At 41.9% G+C, this 14,399-nt stretch overlaps 2 protein-coding genes across 2 annotated transcripts in view; one reads left to right on the forward strand and one right to left on the reverse strand.

Moving 5' to 3' along the window:
- The window catches only part of LOC126395229 (protein kinase C-binding protein NELL1-like), a 457,381-nt gene that overhangs the window by 394,360 nt on the left and 48,622 nt on the right, over positions 1–14,399 (reverse strand). The window lies entirely within an intron of this gene.
- txlng (taxilin gamma) overlaps positions 1–14,399 on the forward strand; it is a 765,700-nt gene that overhangs the window by 22,646 nt on the left and 728,655 nt on the right. The gene's annotated exons all lie outside the window — the stretch shown is intronic.

Consider the following 14,399-nt stretch of genomic DNA (forward strand, 5'->3'; position numbering starts at 1 on the left):
AGACAGCAGAACTCCGCTGTCTCTAGGATTTGGCGATAAATACAATCCTCACTATTCTGGGAATAGGGGCATTTTGGGATGTATGTGAATATGAATGTAGAAGAGGAAACCTGAGGAGCTTGTAGCAACAGTAACTTGTGTCTGAGCCACCAGAGCCGAGGACAGATCTGAAGGAGAGACTGTGGTTCCACACTCCCAGCTGTACATGTCAGACAGTCCAGTGTGGAGAAGCCTGTGGCTGTCTCAGCGCAGGGCTTTTAAAACTCCCCGGGGAGACAGTGGCCCAGCCTGCCTTCACACTCAGCCTCCCTGCTGTCACAGCCCAGTCGATGGAGTGCCACTTCCCTGGGCCTCCCCGGTTCTCTTCTGGCTCCATGACCAGATTCTGTCATTAGATCATCCCTTCAAATCTGCTGAGACACTGGCCCTATTTTCATGATGTTAAGATACTGTCAGATGTCAAGTCTGGTGTTTTTTAACCTCACCTGACTGACAAGTGAAAAAAAGAGCTACGTGGCGTGCTTCAAGGTCAACAAATTGTTCCATATAAATTCAGTCTCATTTAAACTGCAGCTGGCGCTCCTCATGTGAGCGCTTAGTACAGTCAAGTTCACGCTCTTCATGGCATTGATCAATACCAACAAATTGTTATAATGAGTCCTGCTTAAAACAGGCAGAAAGCAAACCAAAGCGGACTCTTAGTCCTGTGCATATGTGCTCGGTTGCAAATGAGAATGAGACCTGAATTGTATTTTATCAGCAGTGATTAAGTGCCCAACTCATTCCCCTTCCAAGTAAAGCCAGGGCTGGAAGATCAGTGGTTCAGCTGGCTCAGATGCAGAGCCTCAGCACCAGAATTCATCTTTAACCTTAAGTTAATGTGCGTAAAAACGTTACAGTGCAAAAAGTCCTCATGTCAAAACAACTAAAAAGACTTTAGTTGTGTTCGAGTTGACTGTTTTTAATCGCCTTTAAGAACAACTGAGTCCTTTCTGCAGGACAACATGTCCAACAAGTCCTCACACCTAAATGACAACATACTCTTGGGTGTTAATCATCACTACTTCCAGAATGATCAAAACAGTTTATAAGAGTAGTTTTGGATTTGCCACCTCGGGGTGGGCAATATGGCCCTGAAATAATATCATGATATTTCAGGGTATTTTTGCGGTAACAATATTCTTGACAATATTTAAGAACATAGAGCTGCAAAAAAATGATATAGTTTTACAGTTTACCTTCAAATATTCAGTAAAAACTAAAGAAAATTTCTTTAGTTTGTGAACAACAACAGTAACTCAGAGTGAGATTCAGATTCTGTTACAATATTAATAGTTCAACAAAATAAAATCTACCACAAATTACACATTTAAACAGCTCCCAAATACAAAAAACATCCCCTGGGATCTATATATATAAATCAACAGGTGATTTCTTTCTTTAAGAGGAGAGGGAGAGACGCTGTGCTGCTGCCAGAGGAGCCGCTGAATGAGTTCCCTCTGAGCGGTAACTGTACGTTCAAATCAACAGCGACCAGAGCTTCCAAAATGGCTGAAGTCATTAGTTTTCAATGAGAGCCCGGCGACTTGGGCGACATGGTCATCAGCCACGCGTCTTGGGCGTCCAAAGCGACCAGAGCGTTCCGGAGGGGAGTTAAAACTCGTTTAACTTTACGGTAATGAGCTCTGACGCGGTTCGGCGGCAACCAATCAGAATGCTGACGTGCTTCGATGAAGCGGGTCCCAGAGAACAAAGCATGTAACTTTGGTTCCTACAGCACACTTGTTCCCACAATGGATATCGAGAAGTTTATAACTTGCACTGTCTGTCCAGCCTGAAGTACCGCTAGAACCGCTCTCCATCCAGCTGCAGCTCTTGCACCAGCCAATGAAATTTATCATGCTGATCACAGCGCTGGAGGATTTCATGCACCCAAACCCGACGGCGACGGCATCTTCGAATGCACAAGATGGCAGCAGCACACATCACAACAGCAATATAATCTTCCATGTTGAGTCGATACGATTTTGGGCAGTAAGCATAACTTTCTGTAGGCCAACTATGAGCAACTACGCTGCTTTCAAGCCGGTAGTCTGCTTTGCGGCTTGATAAGCACGATCGAACGTTCAGTGATTCACATGATGAGCGACTAGAGTGACCAAAGCCGCCACAACTATTTTTGACAGTCGTGATTCTTGGGCGTCCGTGAGAGACTTTGCCTCTTTGGAAGCTTCTGAATGCACAGTACGTTACTTAAAGAGTCTGAGAAGTCCGGGGCTGTTCATAAAACATTCAGGATGCCACAGTTTATTCCACACTACTGAAGCTGCTCCTCTTTTTGGAACCACCACAGAGTCGGTAATATTTTTGCCTTCAGCCATGCTTGTTGTTGCCGTGGGCAACAGTATGACATCAATGTCAACAAGTCGAAGTATCGCGAGTATCACAATATTGATTTTTTTGATATTAAAATTATACTGGTATTATCATGAACAACATGATATGGCACACAGCCACCTTCATGGTTTAGGTCTGCACAACTTTAGGGAACCAGAATAACGTAGTGAGAGTGGTCATGGTTAGAAGATAACCCTGAATCCAGCCTCTTATGGCAAAGTCAGACACTTTGTACACCCAGGTCACTTTAAGGAAAATGTAGGTTGTTTTGAGCAAATGGCCAATGTTGTGCTTTTTGCGTTGACAACAGTCTCATCTGATTAATCTTTCTGGGAGTAAACAAACAAAGCAATCCCACAGTTAGATTTAAATCAAGAAAGAAAAGGTCAGGTTGAGTGAGCTAACTAAAGTTAAAATAGGTTATTAAAACAAGATAGAAATGCCTCAAATGCTGATGAATTTCTATGTTTATTCTATTGGTCTTTATATACAGAGCAAGTAATACAAGATTATTGTCATCAATGTAAACACATCAGCATGTCCTGTAACCTGTTTATTCAATAAAGAATGTTATTTACTGTGTATTTTTCTGACAATGTAGAACTCTAACACAACAAGATTAAGTGTTGTATTTATCTTGCCTACTGTGTATCTGAAAATTGGCCTGATTCTTGAAATGAGCAGTCATTTAGTTTTCTCTTATTAGATAATTGGAATGTGAGTGTGACAACCATGCAGCCACCACTAATTCTTTTCAGCTCTGGCTGAAAGAAAAGAATAATATTTACTAAGAAAAATCAAAAATCAAGTTACCTTGAAACAAGTTTGCAAATGGTGTACGATAAGGTTATTTTCCCCAGACAAGAAGACATAATTTCATCATCCTATAATAAGATTTTATGACTGCCTTGAATTGTGCTTCGTGAAAGTGTGCAGTGTGCAGCTTACCTGCTGGTGTCACAATGTCATCATATCATCATATTAAGCCCTGACATCCTGTCACTCATTCATTTACACTGCGCACACAGTTGATGTCAGTTAATGGCAATTCAATAATCATCAGCTTTGAAATGAATCCTGATTTATGATTTGAATCAGTTTTTGACACACTGAAAATTCCAATATTGAAATTTATAGTTCTAAAATTACACTGTTAACTTCTTTTTAATCCTCCAATAAAAACTTTAACTTTTGAAATGATGTTGTATTATTATCTCTGCCAGCCTCCAGGGATCATACATTTGGAAGTGTGTGCGTGCATGAGTCCGTGTGTGGGTGTGTGTGTGTTAGGGTTGGGTGCCAGTCACATTTGAACCTAACAATACCTCTTTTCTTTACTTTTGTTCTTGCTGTAATAACAATGTTATTTTTGTACAACCTGCAGTCTACAAGTGATTCATCTCCCCTGCTCTCTTCTGATCATACAGAGAGCTAAGTCTCTGTCTGCTTGCTTGTGTGTGTGCGTGTGTGTGTGCGTGTGTGTGTTTCTGCTCGTCTACCTCGCTCTCTGTTTAGACACAACTGACAAATACGTGGAATAAGTAAGAATTTAAAAACACTATCACAAACAGCAGTGACATGAGGCCATTTCTAAAATAAAACAGAAAAGAAAACAGACAAGAAACAAACTAACGGCGCTGCAGATATAGTTTCTGCTCACTGGAAACCCAACAGAGCTCCTTGGCTGGCTCCTGAGCCTCTGAGCATTTGCGACACTTCTGGCTCCTTTTTCAACCTGGCAGCTCCGCAGAGCTCCATTGTGTCCGCTGTGAAGCTCCCCAAATGCGGCCATGGAGATTTGAGGGCGGCTTCCTGGATTTAGGGCATTTGGGGTGCTTCCACCTCCCGCCTGAACGTGGCGTTATTGCCCAGGTACACTCTTAGGTACTGAACTTTAGCACTGATTGATTTTACATGAATCAGTACTCGGTAGTACCAATGTATTTTGGCACCAAATACTACTGGACCCGTGAGCCAAACTATTGGTGCACATTTATGACCGAATGATTAGAAACCCCTTGTGTTTGCAGTGATTCACAGTTTTTGAAAAACCTCTTTATTGACCATTTTATACAATCATTGACTGCTGGCTGCTAACTCCTCTCCACTGGCTGGTAGGGCCTTAAGTGATCATCAGAATAACATAGCAAAATGCATTTTTAGCAATCAGCTGTTGCCTTTGTCATGACTCAAAAACTGACATCGATAGAAAAATTTAGTCTCATTTTGAACTGGAGAGTCTGCAGATTGAGTCCATATCTGATATGCTGTGATCTGCCAAAGTTAGGCAACATACAAGGTGAATAAATCCCCATTTTTGTTATCTTGGCCACTATCTTGACAGTAAGGCAGAGGGACTGGACAATTAAGATTCAACTTTTCTTTGTTTGGGAGTAGAGTGGTAGGTAGGGAGGTCTTAAACAGCGCATCCCACCATCCAATGCCAGCAAAAAGAAGGTTGATTTCACTTGCCTCTGCAGCAGGTGCTCCTCTAAACCACTGATCTGATCTGCCGTGAAAACTCACTGCTGCTGAAGCAAAAAGTAAAACTCATAAAGAAGTACAATCTATTTCTGTGGGAACATGCATTGTGTTTCCATATAGCCCGTCCACTCTGGTTACACCTTGATAACGTCACCTGCATATTGTCTCCCTTTCATTTCACTACTGTCATGCACACACGCTGGAAACTCAGCCCTCCCTGCACTTCCTGTTCCCCACCAAACTGCCCACAGACACACCTGGCATGTTTGGAATAAATGCGCTCTACTTACATGTAGATGTTGGTAACAAGAGCTAGAGAAACAAAATGTCAACAGATGCTGTTTGACAAAGGGCTTGTAGAAAAACTTTGCATCATTAAACCTGACACACACACACACACATACACACGGCCAAGTCAAATTGGCAAGTGGAAACCAAAAGTTACAAAAAAATACAAAAACCAAAGACATTAAACTAAGTGTGATCACAGCTCGACAGTGCATTAATAATGATGGATTGATAGTATGACTGAAGCAGAACTAAAGCAGTGCACCCTCACCCACTGTACAGCAATCTCAGGCTTGTAGACATAAACAAACCTATTTACAGCGACAGGAAGAAACAGGTAGAGCAGGAAGGCACGTCTCCTGGCAGACAAGATGACGCTCAGTGTAGCAGGCAGCAGCCGGCTGTCAGCCCCCACCCTCTCGATTTTACAGCTCATCACTTTAATCAGAAGCCTGGCGGGTCCTCCCCCAGCTCTGCTAAGTCTTACAGATGGCCTCTTTAACTGGCAGTGAGGAAGAGGAGCTCAGCCGCGGCCCAGAGAGACTTCACTCACCAAAGACACAGCCAGTCAAGTCTGTGTGGACTTCTGTCTGGCCTGATATGGAAAACCCTTGTCACAGCCAGATAAGCACATTACTGTACTACACTCAAGTTTTTGCCAAGGGCACAAAGTAGATCAGGGCAGAGTTTTCTAGGGGGCCGGTGTCCGCCAGGCCGGTAACTGGCAAGAAAATATCTAAGAGCCTTCACTCTCCAGCTCACTAGGCGGAACATCAGTGTACATCACCTCCTGCTGGTTTCTATGCTTCTGTGTGGGGGGCTTAAATTTGTATTAACTGCTATAATAGCTCACTGTTATTCAGGGCTAAGTGATATGACATCAGAATAATTTGAAACATGCTACACTCGAATAAAAATTCCACACATTGCAGCTTTGGATAATCCGACACTATTTCCATAGCTTCACAATCACATACATACAGCTTGATTTACAAGGCTTCAAACTCGCCACTTTTTGAAGGTATTGTAGACCAACCGGGTCTCACTCCAAAGTTGTCAAAAACCACCGCTTGGCATCAGATACCAACGAAAAAAGCCATCCTTTCACATCAGCATGATACAAGGCTGGTTGTAGTTATTGTTTAACGGTACCCGTCAGCGTCGGGAGAAAACGTGTCGGGACAACAACAATAGTAAAACAGCAAAAGTCCAAGTAGGGCTGACAGAAGGGGTGGTGGACAGCTCCAACAACCACCAACTTTCATCTGGGAGGCCAGTGTTTCCCTCCCGAAAGACTGTAAAGCCAAACCCTGTTCTTTTTTTCCTAAACCGAACTAAATGTAACCTGTGCGCCTGTTGTTGAGGGAGAAAAAAAAAATGTCAATTTGCCGTGTTGTATCGACGTAGTGCGTTTATTTTAAAAGAGACTGTTTGCAAACTGTACATTTCCTGTGAAAACGGAAGTGTACGTTGAAAAAAGACCCTGCATGTACCAGGAAGAAGTTGCTCCGGTGTCCCAGAACATCAACAACCAACACACCCAAGTAGGGCTGCAACGATTAGTCGGCTAATCGATGACTAATCAACTATCAAAATAATCGGTGACTATTTTAGTAGTCGACTAATCGGTTTGAGAAAAGTACTATAAAAGTACCCCAGAATACTCGTATTGTAGCTTCTTGCGTTCAGATATTGGCAGCTTTACACACTCTTCCATGATGGTGAACTAAAACCCTTTGGTGTGAGTATGAAACGAGACATTAGATGACATAATTTTGGGATTTGGGAGAGAAGGGCCGATATTTTTCAACATTTTAACACATTTTTCAATAAAATGATTAATCGACTAATCGAAGAAATAATCGACAGATAAGTCGACAATGAAAATAATCGTTAGTTGTAGCCCTACACCCAGGGTACCTTGTCATTATGTGGACGTAAAAGTCCATAACCGAACGTCGATACACTAATACACCAAAAAAGCAGGAAATGTTTCACACTTGCATTTGCTTAGATTGAGACATCTACACGTCGACACGTTCACCCTCTCAACTTTTCAAATACTAGCACTCAGTCAGTGGCCCTACACATCAAACTATGATGCTCTAGGTACCCCTCTGGTGTCACTTTTGGAAGCTCAGGGATGGCATGTTAATTACATTTGTTATATGTATAGTATCTGTTTCTATAGTACCTCTTCCCAGGGCTGAGGGTCACTGGCCAAGCGTTGGTATTTGACATGTTGGGAGTGAGGACGCATTAGTTTATGAGGGTGTGTGATACGTGCACCTTTAAATGACACGATGCCTTGCAGTGAGGTCAGTGAAGTTTCATTGCCAGCCATCCTCAAGTGCAGCTGATAGAAAGGGAGAAGTGACCAAGGACGAGAAAGTCTTGAGACAGTAGCACATGGCTACGTGGCTAAGATATGATTTTGGATGATACAGCTCTAAATCAGGGGAAAAAACACCTGACATTTGACAGGTAGAGGAGAAGAAAAAGGAAAATGATTAGGGCTGCAATTGTTATTTTGGCTACTTACGTCGTCAAATAACTTGTTTTGTCTGACTAACAGTCCAAAACCCAGACGGATTTAGTTTTCAGTTATATGAAACAGAGGAAAGCAGCAAAGCCTGTGCCTTAAGTATCATCTTTTCCACACCACTTAAGTTTGGAACTCATGACAAAGCTCTAACCATGAATATCAACAACCTCTGACTCAGTACATGTTGAGGATACAGGCCAACCTTGATCTGGACAAACTAAATGATACATGCACATATCTCAGACACAGACAAACACCATCTTTACTCAGGCATCAGATCAAAGAGCCTGTACAGTGAGCCTGGCTGTCTCTGTCGGACAGTAGTCGCATGTTTACAGTGCCCGCAGCAACACATTCAGCATCCCTGGCAGCTGCTCGGAGGCTGCTGGGTTACAGCAAGGAATAACATTAAAGGTACAAGAGAAGAATAACACATCAAAGTTTTCTGGCATCAGTTGCGGCCAATTAACCATACCCACAGTGATGGACTGATAACAAGATAAAAGCTTCTTTTCATTGGCCATCACAGCCCCTCCAGCTCTGTTGTTCCTTCAGCAGAGAAGATGCTGCTGACAGATCCCTCAAGCCAACCACCCACGCAGCAGGTAGGATTCTTCCCCATTGACTCATCTTCATCTTAATAACAATGCCGATAATAAAGTAGGTGGCAAGGACAAAGCAAGGACCTACAGCATACAGATTATATAGTCCTAGTTTGATTCTAGTCATAAATAATAGTGGAACTTTGAACTCAACTTCTTAACAGTTACAAGGTGCTGGTGAAAGAAGGCAATATGTACAATGAGGCAATTCGTAAAAGAAATAAACAAACTACAATATAATAAAATACGATTTTATAAACCAGGATTATGTTACTGTACTGCCTATTTCTCCCCTAAAATGTCTTCAGAAACATATTTTAGTGCACGGTTTAGCTGTATTATGAGAACTTGTGAACAGAAAGTGGGCACCATACCGTTTTCTGTATTGTAAAAGGGTTGAGTAGAATACTCGGATTAAACGAGTATCCAGTACAGATAACATACTTTGTACGAATATGAGTATGACACGAGTAAAATGTGTCAATATCTGTACTCCTGATGAGTTTGGGTACCTGTGTTCATCGCCTATTCTTTTGATTAAAAATGACCTGAAGCTCAATTCTGAGATTGTTGTACATAAATAGTTTTCAAATAAATAGTAAATATAGCAACTTCTGATCAGTCCAAGCAATTTTAGGCTTAAAATAACAACTTTCGATCAGGTCCCGCCCACTTTCAACTTAAGTAAGTAAGTAAGTGAGTAAATTTTATTTATATAGCACTTCTCACAGAGAGGACTCACAAAGTGCTTCACAAGATAAAATACAAAAAATACAATAACAGAAACAATGCAAAATACACCAAAACAAATAAAAAGTAAAGTGCAGCGAAATACAGAGATGATACAATGGACAATTAATGGAACGCATGCCTAAACAGATGTGTTTTTAACTGCTTTTTAAAAATGTCCACGGAAGAGGCCGCTCTCAGCTCATGAGGTAGTGCATTCCACCATTTCGGTGCAACAGCCTTAAAGGCTCTATCACCTTTCGTCTTTAATCTTGTGTGAGGGACAGTAAGTAGGTGGCCTTCAGCGGACCGCAGTGACCTGACAGGACAGTGAAAGGACACCAGATCCGTCAAGTATGCAGGTGCTTGACCATGGAGGGCTCTGTAAGTGATGGTTAGAATCTTGTGCTGGATCCTGAAATTAACAGGGAGCCAGTGCAGGGATGCCAGGACTGGAGTGATGTGAGTGAACTTATGAGATCTGGACAGAAGCCTGGCGGCAGCGTTCTGGACTAGTTGGAGGCGGTCTAATGAAGTTTTATTGAGACAGGTGAAAAGAGAATTACAGTAATCCAGACGTGAGGAAATAAAAGCATGGATGATCATTTCTAGCTCGGAATAAGTTAACATGGATCTGAGTTTGGAAATGTTTTTGAGGTGGAAAAAGCAGGAGCGAGTGACAGTTTTGATGTGGTCATCGAAGAGCATGGCCTGATCAAATGTGACCCCAAGGTTTCTCAACTTGGGGCGCACATTTGCACTGAGGGACCCTAAGCAGCTGGCCACTTTAGATGCTGAGGAGTCAGGTGCAATAATTAAAATCTCGTTCAACTGAAGGGAGTTAGAAGACATCCAGTCCTTAATTACATTCATACAATCGTACAGTGAGTCAATTCCATCGGTCCTATCAGGGTTAAAAGAAAAATATAACTGGAGGTCATCTGCATACATATGGTATGAGATACCTTCAAAATTGCTGATGACATCTCTGAGAGGGAGCATGTATAGCGTAAAGAAACTTAAACCCCGCCCACTTTAAGTCTTAACTCTGTCCATTTCAGGTACAGATACAGATACAGATAATTTTGTTGGTTAAACAGATGCAGACACACACACAGATAATGGTGTACTGGCTCATTTCTAGTAAAATCATAGGTTAAAAAAACTAAGATCAAACTGTAAAACTAAGCAGTGCTGATCAAATAAGAACCAAGGTTCTGTTACTGTGTTGCTTTTTCTCTCTTAAAATGTTTTCAAAATAGTATTTCAGCTTACTGCTCAACCGTAAGTTGAGATTGTTTGTTACCAGTCGGCCACTATATTGTTTCCTGTGTCAACACGGACAAGCTAGCATCCCGTCACCCACCAGTGGGAGCATGCATTGGTCCAGTGGGGTGCAGTGGATTCTGGTAATTGTAGGTTTTCTAGCTTGTGAGCAAAAGTAAATGCAACAACCATTTTCTTTGTTTTTTTGGGACATGTAGCACCATTGTCAAAAGTATTAGCTTCTGGGACATCGGTAGCGTAGTGGATAGTGCCGGCGCCCCATGTATAGAGGCATTGCCTCGCCGCAGCAGCTGCGGGTTCGAATCCGGCTCGCGGCCCTTTGCTGCATGTCAGTCCCCACTCTCTCTCTGTCTCCCCATTTCACCCTCTGTCCTGTCAATAAAGGTAAAAAGTCAATACAAATAATCTTTAAAAAAAAGTATTAGCTTCTTTCTACTGCATAGACAGCCCAGTTTATGAAAAGAACATCGGTCCAGCAGTGAAATACTGGGCTTGGGGTTGGTGGCTGTGGAGCTGTCGGCCGGTAGAATTAATTTCTGCAGATTATTCCAGTAAACAAGGGCACTTTCAGACCTAGAGTTGTCTCTTTTGGTCCAAATCAGGGATTAATTTTGTTGCAAAGTTGCCTAAATTCCCAGAGTTGGTTCGTGTTCTCACGGCAGCATTTACAAGAGGACCAGATCAAATGCCTTGTGTGAGAAAGCTGCTCTTGATTGGTCAGAATTTCCATGTGGGAAAAATCCAGGAAGTAAAGCAAACGTTGAAGAAGAGTACACTTGCAAGATAAATGTGACACTTTCTAATGTCACAATGGAGGGACAACTACGCAGGTTGATTTTAGCGCTGCTCATCGTGGACTATATTGCTGTCATTGTTCATTTTAGTCAAACCATACAGTTTGAAAACGAGGCGCGGCTCCAACTAGAAAACAATGTTTTGATGCATTGGATGTGCTGAATGTGCATATTAAGGCAGTACAGGAGGAGGTGCACATTAATAATCCTCCAGGACTGTAACATGCTCATGTTTAACCCAAACAATGTGTCATGTGACTGCAGTTGCTTCACATCCAGGTCGGAACACCTTCTCACCACAAACCAACCGCACCAGAGTTCGTTTGTAACCGGACTGAGACCACCTCTTCAAGAAGGTCTCCGGTTGTTTTGGTGTGCACCTGAGTGTGATTGTTGTGTTCTCACCTGCCCAAACCAACCGCACTTAGGGGGCAAACACAGCACTGGTTTGATTTTAATACCACTAAACTCCATGGTGAAATTTATCCTGATATCTAACTGTGTTTCTAGTGGTCTCTAGTAAGTTAACAGGTGAGGAATGATGTTTGTTTCATGGATTCACTCTTCCTAAAGTACATACTGAACCATTAGTAACATATTTGCATTGCATATTGGCAAATAATCAGTAAAATAGTATTACTTCCTACTGCTAAAACTACCAGAGGACTTAGTTGTTTCTTAGTAGTTAGTTGCATCAGCATTCTGGTCGTTTTTTTGTTCTGATCGATTGAAAGTTAGAGATTTTTGACTGCTTCAGAATTCAGTTGTTGTCTCATCCACAAGGTCTTCCTTTGGGGATTTCTGGTAGCTCAGCTGGCTAAGGTCAGTGCCATGAAATCATGGCATTAATGATTAAAAAATAAAGCACAAGAGGGCCTATGGTTTATATTTTTCCCTATCTTCTTTGGATTAATCTTTTCATTTGCCTCTGTACACCACCTTTTATTTCAAAAACTGAAAACACACCACAACCTGAGAAGAAACATCCCACTTATATCCTTACAAATCAGCTACGGTGGCTCATGCAGGCCAGTAGTTGCATTCATGCATGGTTACTTGGCAACTCAACAAGAAAATGTACTGTATATGAACAAAAATATAGCAGTTCTTTCTTAATTTCCCTAGCATGTTATACTCTTTCATGGCCATTTTTCTTTCTTTCTGATGCTCAGAGAAAGCAGTCATCTTTATTTCCACACTTCCAGCCCCTCCAGTCATCTGTACATCCACACATGAAGCTAGCCAGCCAGCCAGCCATCCATCCAGTGCACAGCAGACTGTCCCTGAGGAGCTAGCCTGCTTTCGGCTGCTCAAGGCGGGTCTGCAGTGGAGAGTAAAAAGCAGAGAGACTGGACTGCAGAACAGGGGCTGGGCTGGAACTGAAGATAAAGGACTGAGGCATGAATAGAACTGGAAAACACACACACACACACACACACACACACACACACACACACACACACACACACCTCTCAAAGATTCAAGGTAATGTTTGAAACAAAAACCACATGTCAACAGTAACCGCTGATGGCACTTCACCTTGACTACAGCTGAAGCAGAGATGTTGCAATTTCAGTGTACAGTTTTCCATCAAAAGCAAAATGCAAAGAGCAAAACTAAGAAATGCAGCAGCAGAGACGCTAAAAGAAGTCACCGAATAAATAACTGAACAAGCTAGTGCGAGGCAAGTGGTACAGTTACAGCAAAATGGCAAGGAATGTTGAGTAAGGTTTGGAAACTGGCAAAAGCCACAGAAAGTGAACAGTGTTCATACAAAAAAAGCAAAAAGGAGGAAGAGAGTTTGATGCACGTGAAGGAGACTGCGAGTGCATGTCAAGCAGCCTACAAACACAGCCGAGCTCTCAGCAAGCCTTTCCTAAGTTGACTTGGCTTGCATTTGAAGAACTCGCCGGCTGCTGAAAAATTCATAAATCTGAATTGATAAAACATTGATGATCCAGTTCAAGTTTTCCTTCCCATTGCAAGCAGATAACCTGACTGTAAACATTAAAAACCCTGTAAGCTCTATCTGGTAGGTTAATGGTGTGATGTGATGTGTCACATATCTAATGAGACTGGCCACGGATGACATCATGAGAGGGTGTGTTCACCTCATATGGCCTTCAGTGGAGCGGACAGCTCTTTATCACAGGCCATCACACTGAGTGCAGTTTGATTACAGTAAATAAGGATAAAACTCAGAGAAATAAAGTCCATCAATCTGTGGGGAAGTCATCGGCTGTCACTTAAACACCAATAATGCAGAGCCCTGACGCAGAATCCAGCCAGGGGAATATTAGATATTGGTTAGAGTAATGAACTTCCCTCTCCATTTCCTCCAGGGGCAACATCATTTGCATGTTGTATCTCTAACACACACCAAGCACACGCACAGTAAGGCTGTGAAGCCAGTATGGAACAGTATGCAGAGTTTAAGCATGTGTGCATACGTGTGTGGTATGAAATGAGATTAGCTCCATAAGAAATGGCACTTGAACTGACTGAATTTGAATTTGTCATGCTCATTTTGAGCTGCTGAATGACACAAAAGAGAATTTTGTAGGATAAATGACACTACAATAACAACCCAAAAAATGCAGTGTGTTACAAGTCAAAATTATGATAATGTATTCAAGGTATTAGTTCTACATTTTGGGAAATATGTGCATTTGCTTTCTATACAACCATGAGTCCATAAGATTGATTGGGATGCTGGGGAAATTTTGGTGGACTGATCGACCAACCAAACAACCGCAATGTATCCTTATACAAAGGTTCATCCCACTCCATGGATGACAAAACTTACTGGGTCTCATTCATGAAACGTGAGCAGAAGGAATTTGTGTGTAAACTGTTCGCAGACGGAAATTTACGTGCATGTCCGCATACATCAATATTTTAGTAGCTCCGATCTTTTCGTAGCTACTAACAAAATCTACTCCTGCTCCTGACCACTCGTAGTGCTTGTATAAATTTAGTAAAGCGCATAAATATTGCTTGTCACTATTGGAAATTACAATTTTAACTCGTATTGCGCTCTGTTATGTACACAATACACAGATGCCTTTGAAACACGTCATCTAAACATGACAAAAATATTAAAAATATAACACATTTAGTTAAATTAGTTGGCAATTAGCAGGTTTAAGATCCAGATTAGGTTCATGATTGTGAATTATCTATGTAAAGCGACTCAATAGATTACACGTTCTTTCTACATGTTGAATGATGGTAATAAAAATATCCGTAAGGACAGCCGGATCACAGCCTCTT

Source organism: Epinephelus moara, chromosome 1, assembly GCF_006386435.1.
Source record: "Epinephelus moara isolate mb chromosome 1, YSFRI_EMoa_1.0, whole genome shotgun sequence".
Classification (NCBI taxonomy): Eukaryota; Metazoa; Chordata; class Actinopteri; order Perciformes; family Serranidae; genus Epinephelus; species Epinephelus moara.